Below are 9,240 nucleotides of genomic sequence, written 5' to 3'. Positions count from 1 at the left end.
TGAATATTGAAAACTTCCTAAGCAAATACTCTCAAGGTTTTATTATTATTATTATTATGTGCATAACTAATTCACTTCATTGTACTGATGGGGTGGTCAAAATAATCTGGCCAGTCATAATAATCTGGCCACTCAGTATATATAAAAATACATGTTATTATTATTATTATTATTAACATTCTAAAATTATAGCTAAATTTCTTTATGCTATAACTTTCAATTCATATACAATTAAAAAGGGACTATAAGGATAGCACCTATTTATAGGCTAATAATACAGCTTTGCTGCCATCAATTTTTAAATTTGGTGGGACATGATATGACCTGGATATCTGTAAAAATCAGTCTTAAGAAGGAAATGTATTATCAACACACACACACACACACACACACACACACACACACACAAAATTTCAAGAATCCAAGTTTGTTTTTAATTAAAAGTAGTGTACAGGCGACTTACATTTATTCCTAGCATTGGTAGTGACTGGTTGATAATGTCATTTGCTGTGACTGAATTTGTTACTGTAATAGAGACTAAAAAAGAAATGTGAAAATTTGCTATAAAGTAAATATTTTAAGTAGGTAAGTAAATTATTATCGTCATTTGTTGCCATATTTATTCTAAGGCAAAGCTTGTTCTCAGGTGACCATGAAGCACATGGGGAGCAATGACCAATCATCATAACGTATTGTCACACCTTTCTGTAACATGTAGCTGGTAGAAAGCATTCCTTACAACATGATTTCCTTAACGATTTCTGGGACACAGACCATATTACAGCTTATGAATAGACAGATTAACTGAGCCTGAAGCACAGGCACGTGGGTTGGCCCTCACACCTCTCTCTTCTGGAGTTGTGTTTTTATAACAAGGCTTCATGTCTTTGCAATTATATACTCAGTTTCAGTAAAATCAGAATTGGAACTGGCAAGAAGAGACCTTTTTCAAACTGCTACTTAGTGAGTGCCTTCTTTGTGGCAGGCAGTATGGTTACTAAGAGATTCATTATTGAATTCTGTGGAGACAATTCAATAAAGCCAACGAGACTAGGCCACAAGACTAAAAATGTTAGAAATTTCAAGTTCCACTTCCATGTCCTCCAGTGAATAAGGTATTTATAATATTTTCTACCACACCTCACCTTGAGAACCTGCTCCATAAAAACAGGAAGACAATTATAGAATATTACCTAAAACATATTAATGGAATTGTAGGTACCAAACGCTCTGAATTCCAAAAGACACTTTAAAATAAGACAATATGGGACCAAGAACATTTACCGTGCACATAGGTGTGCTAATATTATCAGGCAGGGAGGCTGTGCTCTTTGATAGCAGGGCTTACAGAAGACAGAAGGCAGAATGGTTACTCACAGCCTTTAAAGGTGGAAGTAAAAACAAGTTAAAGGAAAACCTTGCATAGGCGGGGAACGTTGGAATCTGCAGCAAGCAAGCCTCCCTGCTCGCTTCAGTGCCTGGCTGCCGGCTGCCATCTTGGCTGACAGTTAATTTGCATATACTCACTGATTAGCCAATGAAAAGGGTAGCGGTCGTACGCCAATTACCATGTTTCTCTTTTATTAGTGTAGATTACCTAAAACATATTAATGGAATTGTAGGTACCAAACGCTCTGAATTCCAAAAGACACTTTAAAATAAGACAATATGGGACCAAGAACATTTACCGTGCACATAGGTGTGCTAATATTATCAGGCAGGGAGGCTGTGCTCTTTGATAGCAGGGCTTACAGAAGACAGAAGGCAGAATGGTTACTCACAGCCTTTAAAGGTGGAAGTAAAAACAAGTTAAAGGAAAACCTTGCATAATTCACTACTTGCCCTTTCCTTATTCTTTTTTTCTTATGGATCAATTGCTTGATAAGACAGGTGGGCCTAAAAGTTGTTTTATAATAGGATTTTTAAAGGAAAACATCAATTTCATTTATTTTAAACTATGCTACTTCGTAGCCTCAAGTATTATGAAAAAATGTTTCAGAATCCAAGAGTGGGGCTCAGAGGACCCAACCTCAGGGATGAGGGGCTTCCTTTGTTAATGTGTAGGAGGACTCGAACACTGGGATTTCTCTTGGAATTTAATTTAGACGCCATGAATGGTTCTATTATATTTTTAAAACACTTTTTGATACAATTTAAAAACTCTCCCATGAAATCTTTTGTAAAGTAAAAAATTCTTCTTTTCAGACAATAATAATCACTGCCCAATTTATTGGAAAAAATGTTTAAATCCAGTAGGGAGTCTCTGCTTATGAAAATCACTTTATTACAAACCATATTGTTCTTATTGGAAGGATCCAGAGAAACAGTGCAGACTATTAAGATGAATATTCTTTCCATGCTTAAGAATTGCAGCTATGATGGATATCTCTTATGCCTATTGGCGGAGATTTATGTTTTATATATACAAAGACAGACATGTATTTAGAAAATACATTTTCCAACATAGTACATTTTAAATGTTCTCTCTTCCCTTTTCCCTTCCAAGCCCCCCACCCTCTCCCCGCTCTCTTTCTCTTTCTCTTTCATTCTACCTAAATCAGGAACTTGGATTTGATTTTTGGTCTTAATGACACTTACAGGTGCACAGTTCTTGATGTCCTCAGTGACGATGTTGAGGGGAAGGTTTTTCAATTGGTCCTTCTCTTTGGCTAGATGGATGTACCTAGTTAAATTCAATATCAACCCAAACACAATAGGATGAATTCACTCTTAACTTATTTTCAACTTAAACTATGTGGCTAATATTTTCTTTTTTAAAAAATATATTTTATTGATTTTTTACAGAGAGGAAGGGAGAGGAATAGAGAGTTAGAAACATCGATGAGAGAGAAACATCGATCAGCTGCCTCCTGTACACTCCCTACTGGGGATGTACCCGCAACCAAGGTACATGCCCTTGATCAGAATCGAACCTGGGACCCTTCAGTCCGCAGGCCGACGCTCTATCCACTGAGCCAAACCGGTTAGGGCTAATATTTTCAATATACTTTGCAATTTTAAATAGACTCAGCAATAAAAATATGGGTTTAAAGACCATTATTATCCATGTGAAATCATACTTCAGAAATTTGGCATTTGGATGGAACTCACTTTACCTAGAACCCAAAATATAGTTTTAGAAGAAAAAACCCCAAAATATTTTATTTCTTTATACATATATCAACTTGTGATGCATTAAATTATTTCCTAGAAAATTTATTCTTCATTACTATGATCCTCTGAGCAAGATCAATCTCCCTATTGCTAAATCAGTAAAGGTTAGTATTTTATTTGCTAAAGTTCCTGCAGATTTTAATACCCAAAGGGGAAAATATTTTCAAGCTCAACAAGCACGGGCTTAACATTTACTAACATTTCCATTGCTGTAGATTACACAAAACATAAATTGTGTCAGTGACTTTTAGTACATTCTCTATGCTGTGCCACCATTATACTAGCTAGTTCTAGAATATTTCATTGCCTCAAAGCAAACCTTGTATTCCTTAAGCATTCACTCCCAATTCCCCCCACCCCCCGTGCCCAGATCTTATCCCACATTTTGTTTATCCAGACATCAGTTGACAAACATGTGGGTTATTTCCACCTTCTTTGGCTGTAATGGACAATGATCTGTGAACATTTGTGGATAAAATTTTGTTTGTTCCATTTCTCTTGAGTATATGCCTGAAGGTGGCATTGCTGGGCCATATATTAATTCTACTTTGAACTTATGGAGAAACCATCCAATACTAAAAAGCTTATTAAGAAATATGTATTTACATCATTCTGTGCATGTCTTCTTTCCCATGGCATATTTTCTAAAGATTATCAGTTCCATTTGCTTGAGGCCTCCTTTTTAGTATTTCTTTAAATGTACAGTCGCATAATAGAATTTATAAAATTAACAGCTTAGAAACATGTTAGTCTTTTCCTTGTTATGGTGATGGGTGAGATTTTGCCTGAGTGGAGCAAGGAGAGAAACAAGAGCCTTCAGTGCATGTTATGAACACACCGAGGAATAAAACAACAATGAGACTCAGTAGTCCAAGGCTGTTGCCATATTCCCAATCCTCATAGAGCCTAAAAAATGTGTCTTGGAAAAGTACCATGCACTCCATGAATCATACCTGTTTTATATTGTCTTTTCTCTATAGACACAATAAGATCATCTGTATACAGCAATTCAGGTACCCCAGTGGGATGCCCACCTGTCCTAGTGACACGATGACTTTCATTTGTATATTCAATCCTATTGTAAGGGAATTAATTTGGGAGTATAAAGTAATGTTTCAAACTCACTTGGACTACTTGCCAGTGCTTGATCAAGAAAGATATCCCAGTGGTATAAAAGCACAGACACTACCTGTGGACTAGGAGCAGGGTATTAGAGAGGATCTCTGGACCCTTGTCCTCTCTCCCCAAGTGGCACACAGAGCCCATTTGAAAAACCACTGATCCAAACCAAAGACCATCACTCCAATAGTTTCCACTCTTTATCTGTCTGCAAACTTCCTTTCTTCAGCATAAGAAACTATGGTGGAAAGTGCAAGGTATACAGCTGTCCTTATGGGATCTCAAAAAGTCAGGCCATGGCTTAGTATATGATCAGATTAAAATAATTTCCATTTTAAACCTATGTAAATACAGAACTAAGCTTACCTAAATGTGGCCACAAAGTTCATAGTAAAGGAGCCCAAGACAAAAGACCTCTTGGCACCTTTGTTGGCTTCCCCCTGCTTGGTCCATGTAGTTGGCAGTCCACCTGGTGTTCAATGGTATTTCATTTTTTATCTTAAAGATTTTATTATACCTAGAAAGATAACCAAACAGGGTGTCTGTCAGCTTCTTAAATGTTATGGGAGCAGCTGTGCTCATCATAAGGCGCCAGTTCCCACTGCTCCGGGGAAGGCTGCCTCTTCCACCTCTGCCACCCTCTGTGGGTGCACAGCACAGCCAGGGATGAGATGGGCGGGCCTTGAGCCCATGTACTGAGAGAAGCCTGGCTCAGCAAGGCCCTGAACTAACTTCACCAATGGCAGCAAATAGCCATTTTTCTGAATGTTGAATATTAGGTATGGACCGTACTTATAGTTAGACCATTATAAAAGAACCAGTAATTTATTAATTTGTTATCATTATATTTGTCCTTTTTTAGGTATTATCATATTATGTTATCTTTATATCTATTTGGTGTTGTCATTCTTATTTTAGCCATTCTGATAGCTATGTGATGAGACCTCATTGTGAATTTATTTTGTTTTTTCTTAATGGTTCTCAGGCCCTTGAGAAAAGAAGGGAAGGGGAGGGCAAAGAAATAATTTGCAATTACATGTATTTTAAGTAAACACCCTAGGAAAGGAAGGTGAGAGGCTTATAGTCAGAAAGAAATTTGTCTAAAGTTTGTTGAGCTGAAAGCATTAAGATCCAGAGGTCACACATTAAAAATCAAGATTATCTACTAAGGAAGAATGGGAGAATGGAAATTGGAGAATTTGCTCCAATTGGCTAATAACTTTTTCCTTTCTCAGTTCTTGAAGAAAGACTAAAGAAACTCAGTATTGTTTAATTCAAAAATTAAACTTTCTTTCTATATGTAGTCTCAGAATTTACTAGTACTTGGGTAGTAAGGATTTTGTGGTGTGGGAGACACTTCCAGTGTTCTAACGATTCAATCTGTAAGGCTGGCTTGGATTTGTGAAGTAGAAGATTTGTTAATTGACCCCCATTTGTCATTGTTATGATAGTTATGGATTAGTCTGATTAGCTATGAAGTCTTGAAATCCATTCTCTACCGTTTCCTATGCTTACTCTCAGTTTCTGCCCCTTGTAATTGTGCCTTGCTTCCCAAGACCTTGATTCTGTCTATGGCATCCTTTTGGGTCTGTCATCATTGGTCACTGTTCTATCTCTTGTATGTAGATTGGTTCAGAAGATGAATCGACTGTCTTGGTTCAGGTATTCACTTTTGACCCAGCCAGCTGTCATTTCTTAGGTAGTGGGAGCTGCAAGTGTGTAGTGTGTTTTCCCTTGGAAGAGGTTAAAAGAGTGGCAAGCAGCATTAGGAGTGCACCTCTGTTTGTTTTGTGGGTTTTTTTGTTCTCTTTTCTAAATTTTTGTTTCCTGTTTTTAGTGCATTAATATAAATTGTCTATTCTGTATGAAAAGTAAAGGCAGAATTTCAGAGAGAGATTTAAAGTATATTTCAAGCTAATCATCCTGCCTTTACTATGACAGAAATAAAGTTTTTAATACCGCACGGAAATGAGTTATTGCTCCTTTTATTTTCTTTTTAAAAAAATATATTTTATTGATTTTTTATAGAGAGGAAGGGAGAGGGATAGAGAGCTAGAAACATCGATGAGAGAAAAACATCGATCAGCTGCCTCCTGCACACCCCCTACTGGGGATGTGCTCGCAACCAAGGTACATGCCCTTGACTGGAATTGAACCTGGGACCCTTCAGTCTGCAGGCCAATGCTCTATCCAATGAGCCAAACCGGTTATGGCTATTGCTCCTTTTCTTCAGAATTGAGTTGAAATTTGGGGGATCTTAAGATATTCTCAGTGAACAGCTCAAGACTTGAAATGTATTTGTTCCCTAGTTAAAAATTTCTCTTTACTTCCCTCTTTATTTTTCAGTTGAAATGTAAATGTTTATAATAATACTACTTTTGGGTCATAAGCTCTGAAAATTTCCACAGGTGAAGTATATATATTTTCTTGTGCTTGTTTTTTTAACCTCACCTGAAGATATTTTTCCATTGTTTTTCAGAGAGAGTTGATGGGAGGTAGGAAGGGGGAGGAAGAGGGAGAGAAACATCTATGTGAGAGAGACACATTGATGAGTTGCCTACATGTGTGCCCCAACCAGAGGCAGGATGAGAACCAGAAACCCAGATTTGTGCCCTTGATTGGGAATCGAACCAGTGACCCTTTGGTGCACAGGCTGATGCTCTAACCATTGAACATACTGGCCAGGGCATATATATATATTCTTAATCATTGCATGATGATCAGTAACTAATAGCTAATTTATTAATTGCAATTCAAAGAGTACTAGTTAGCTCACTGAATTACACTAAAGTATACTAAAATATATTGTAGAATTATACTAAGTTTAATGAGGGGCTTAGAGTTCTGCTTCCCGTCAAGATGGAATAACATCTTGGATTTACTCTCTCACTTTGGTATATATATATATATATCTACACTAATAAAAGACAAAGATGCTAATTAACCGTACCTTCGCTACGCTCATCAGCCAATCAGAAGAGTATGCAAATTAACCCAACAAAGATGGCCATTAAATTTGCATACTGCAGGCAGATTGTGCTGCGCCGCCCCACCTGGGGCTGGGGGTAGCAGGGGTCCCAGACTGTGAGAGGGCACAGGTTGGGCTGAGGGACCCCCCCACCCCCACCGGGCTTCTAATTATATATATATATATTTTTTTTCCTTTAACAACTAAAATCCAGACAAAAATATATGAGACAATGGTACCCAAGACATTGAACATCAAGAAATTAAGGACAATACTCCTTGAAAGATGGAGGGGAAATTAGATGAACCCTACTATTGCCCTATCTTACTGCCTGGAGAAAGTTTCCAGGCTCTAGAGCAGGTAAAGGGAGTGTAGGTATTGTCCTCTAATCTCCTGAACTAAGATCAAGCTGCAGGTCAAGGGAAGCCAAGAAGGCAGAGTACTGGAGAGGAGAGAGCTGCATATACTCTGGGAATCTGTCAAGTGCCCCTTGAGTATTTAGCTGAACACTGATCAGTGCATGTGTGTGAGAAAACTACCAAAGCTTACAGAAGGTCTAGCTGAAAAGATTACAGAAAACAATGCCTGTGGCTCCCAGGCATAGTGGAAAACCTCATAATTCATGAGGGCCAGAACAGCTTTTAATCTAATTACACTTGGACAACTGGTGAGGCAAGACCCTGCTCTGGTCTTGTCTAACCAAATTTAAAAGCAGGACTATAACAGATTAAATTGTGTCCAACTGTATACTGCCAACAATAAAACAATGCATTTTAAATACAAAGGTGTAAAGAAGTTTTAAAAATATAGATAAGAATATGTCATGCTAAGATTAATCAAAAGAGAACTGGGATGACAATATTAATATTAGACAAAGTATATTTCATAAAAAATAATACCAGCAAGGATAAAGGGTCATTTCCTAATGATTAGGGATTAATTCATAAAAAAATCAAAACAAAACAAAAAAACCCATAATGCTTCTAAACATTTATGCAGCTAATAATAAGATTTCCAAATACATGAAATAAAAACTGATAAAATGGCATGGAGAAATATATAAATGTCTATTTGGACAACTATAGGCAGGTATTTCAACATTTCTCTCTTAAAATTTTCCCTCTTAATAAATTGAATAAGTAGGCAAAAATCAATGGGAATATAGAAGATTTGAGAAGCTCTATCAACCAAATTGACCTAATTGAAATGTATAGAATATTCTACCCAACAACAATAAAGTATGCATTCTTTTCAAGTGCACACCATCACTCAACCTGAAAAACTATATTCTGGGCAATAAAGGAATGTTCAATAGATTTAAAAGGATTTAAGTCGTGTTTTCTGTCCACAGTGGAATTAAATTAGAAATCAATAAAGAAAGAGATCCAAAAGAATCCTCAAATATTTGAGAGCTAAGTAGCACACTTCTAAATAGCCCACAGGTCAAAGAAGTAATCAAAAGGGAAACTGAAAGTATAGAAGTGAATAAAAAGGAAAACACAATATACCTGGTGTGGGATGCAGCTAAAGGAAAACATTATTGTAAAAAGGGAAATTTATGAAACTAAATAACTATTTTAGACAAGAATAAAAGTCTCATACTAATGACTTCAGCTTCCACCTTAGGAAGTTAAAAAATTTTTTTAAAAAAGCTAAAAAATGAAGAACAAATGAAACACAATAAGCAGAAAAAAATATAACATTGATTAGAGGAAAAATTAATGAAACAAAATATAAAAATAATGGAAAAACCATGTGAACAATAACTAGTTTTTTGGGGAAATCACTATAATTGATAAAACTGGATAAATCAGGAAAAGTAAAAGCAAATTGCTAGTATCAAAGAGAGTTGAAATCATTACAGATTTTCAAAGGATAATATGGAAATATTTTAAACAACTTTATGCCAATAAATTTTACAACATGGATGAGAGGGACACATTCTTTGAAAGATATAAACTACTAAAGCTCATTCTACA

Source organism: Myotis brandtii, unplaced genomic scaffold, assembly GCF_000412655.1.
Source record: "Myotis brandtii unplaced genomic scaffold, ASM41265v1 scaffold106, whole genome shotgun sequence".
Taxonomy (NCBI): Eukaryota; Metazoa; Chordata; class Mammalia; order Chiroptera; family Vespertilionidae; genus Myotis; species Myotis brandtii.
The sequence above is the reverse complement of the archived record's forward strand: the minus strand, read 5'-3'. Positions refer to the sequence as shown.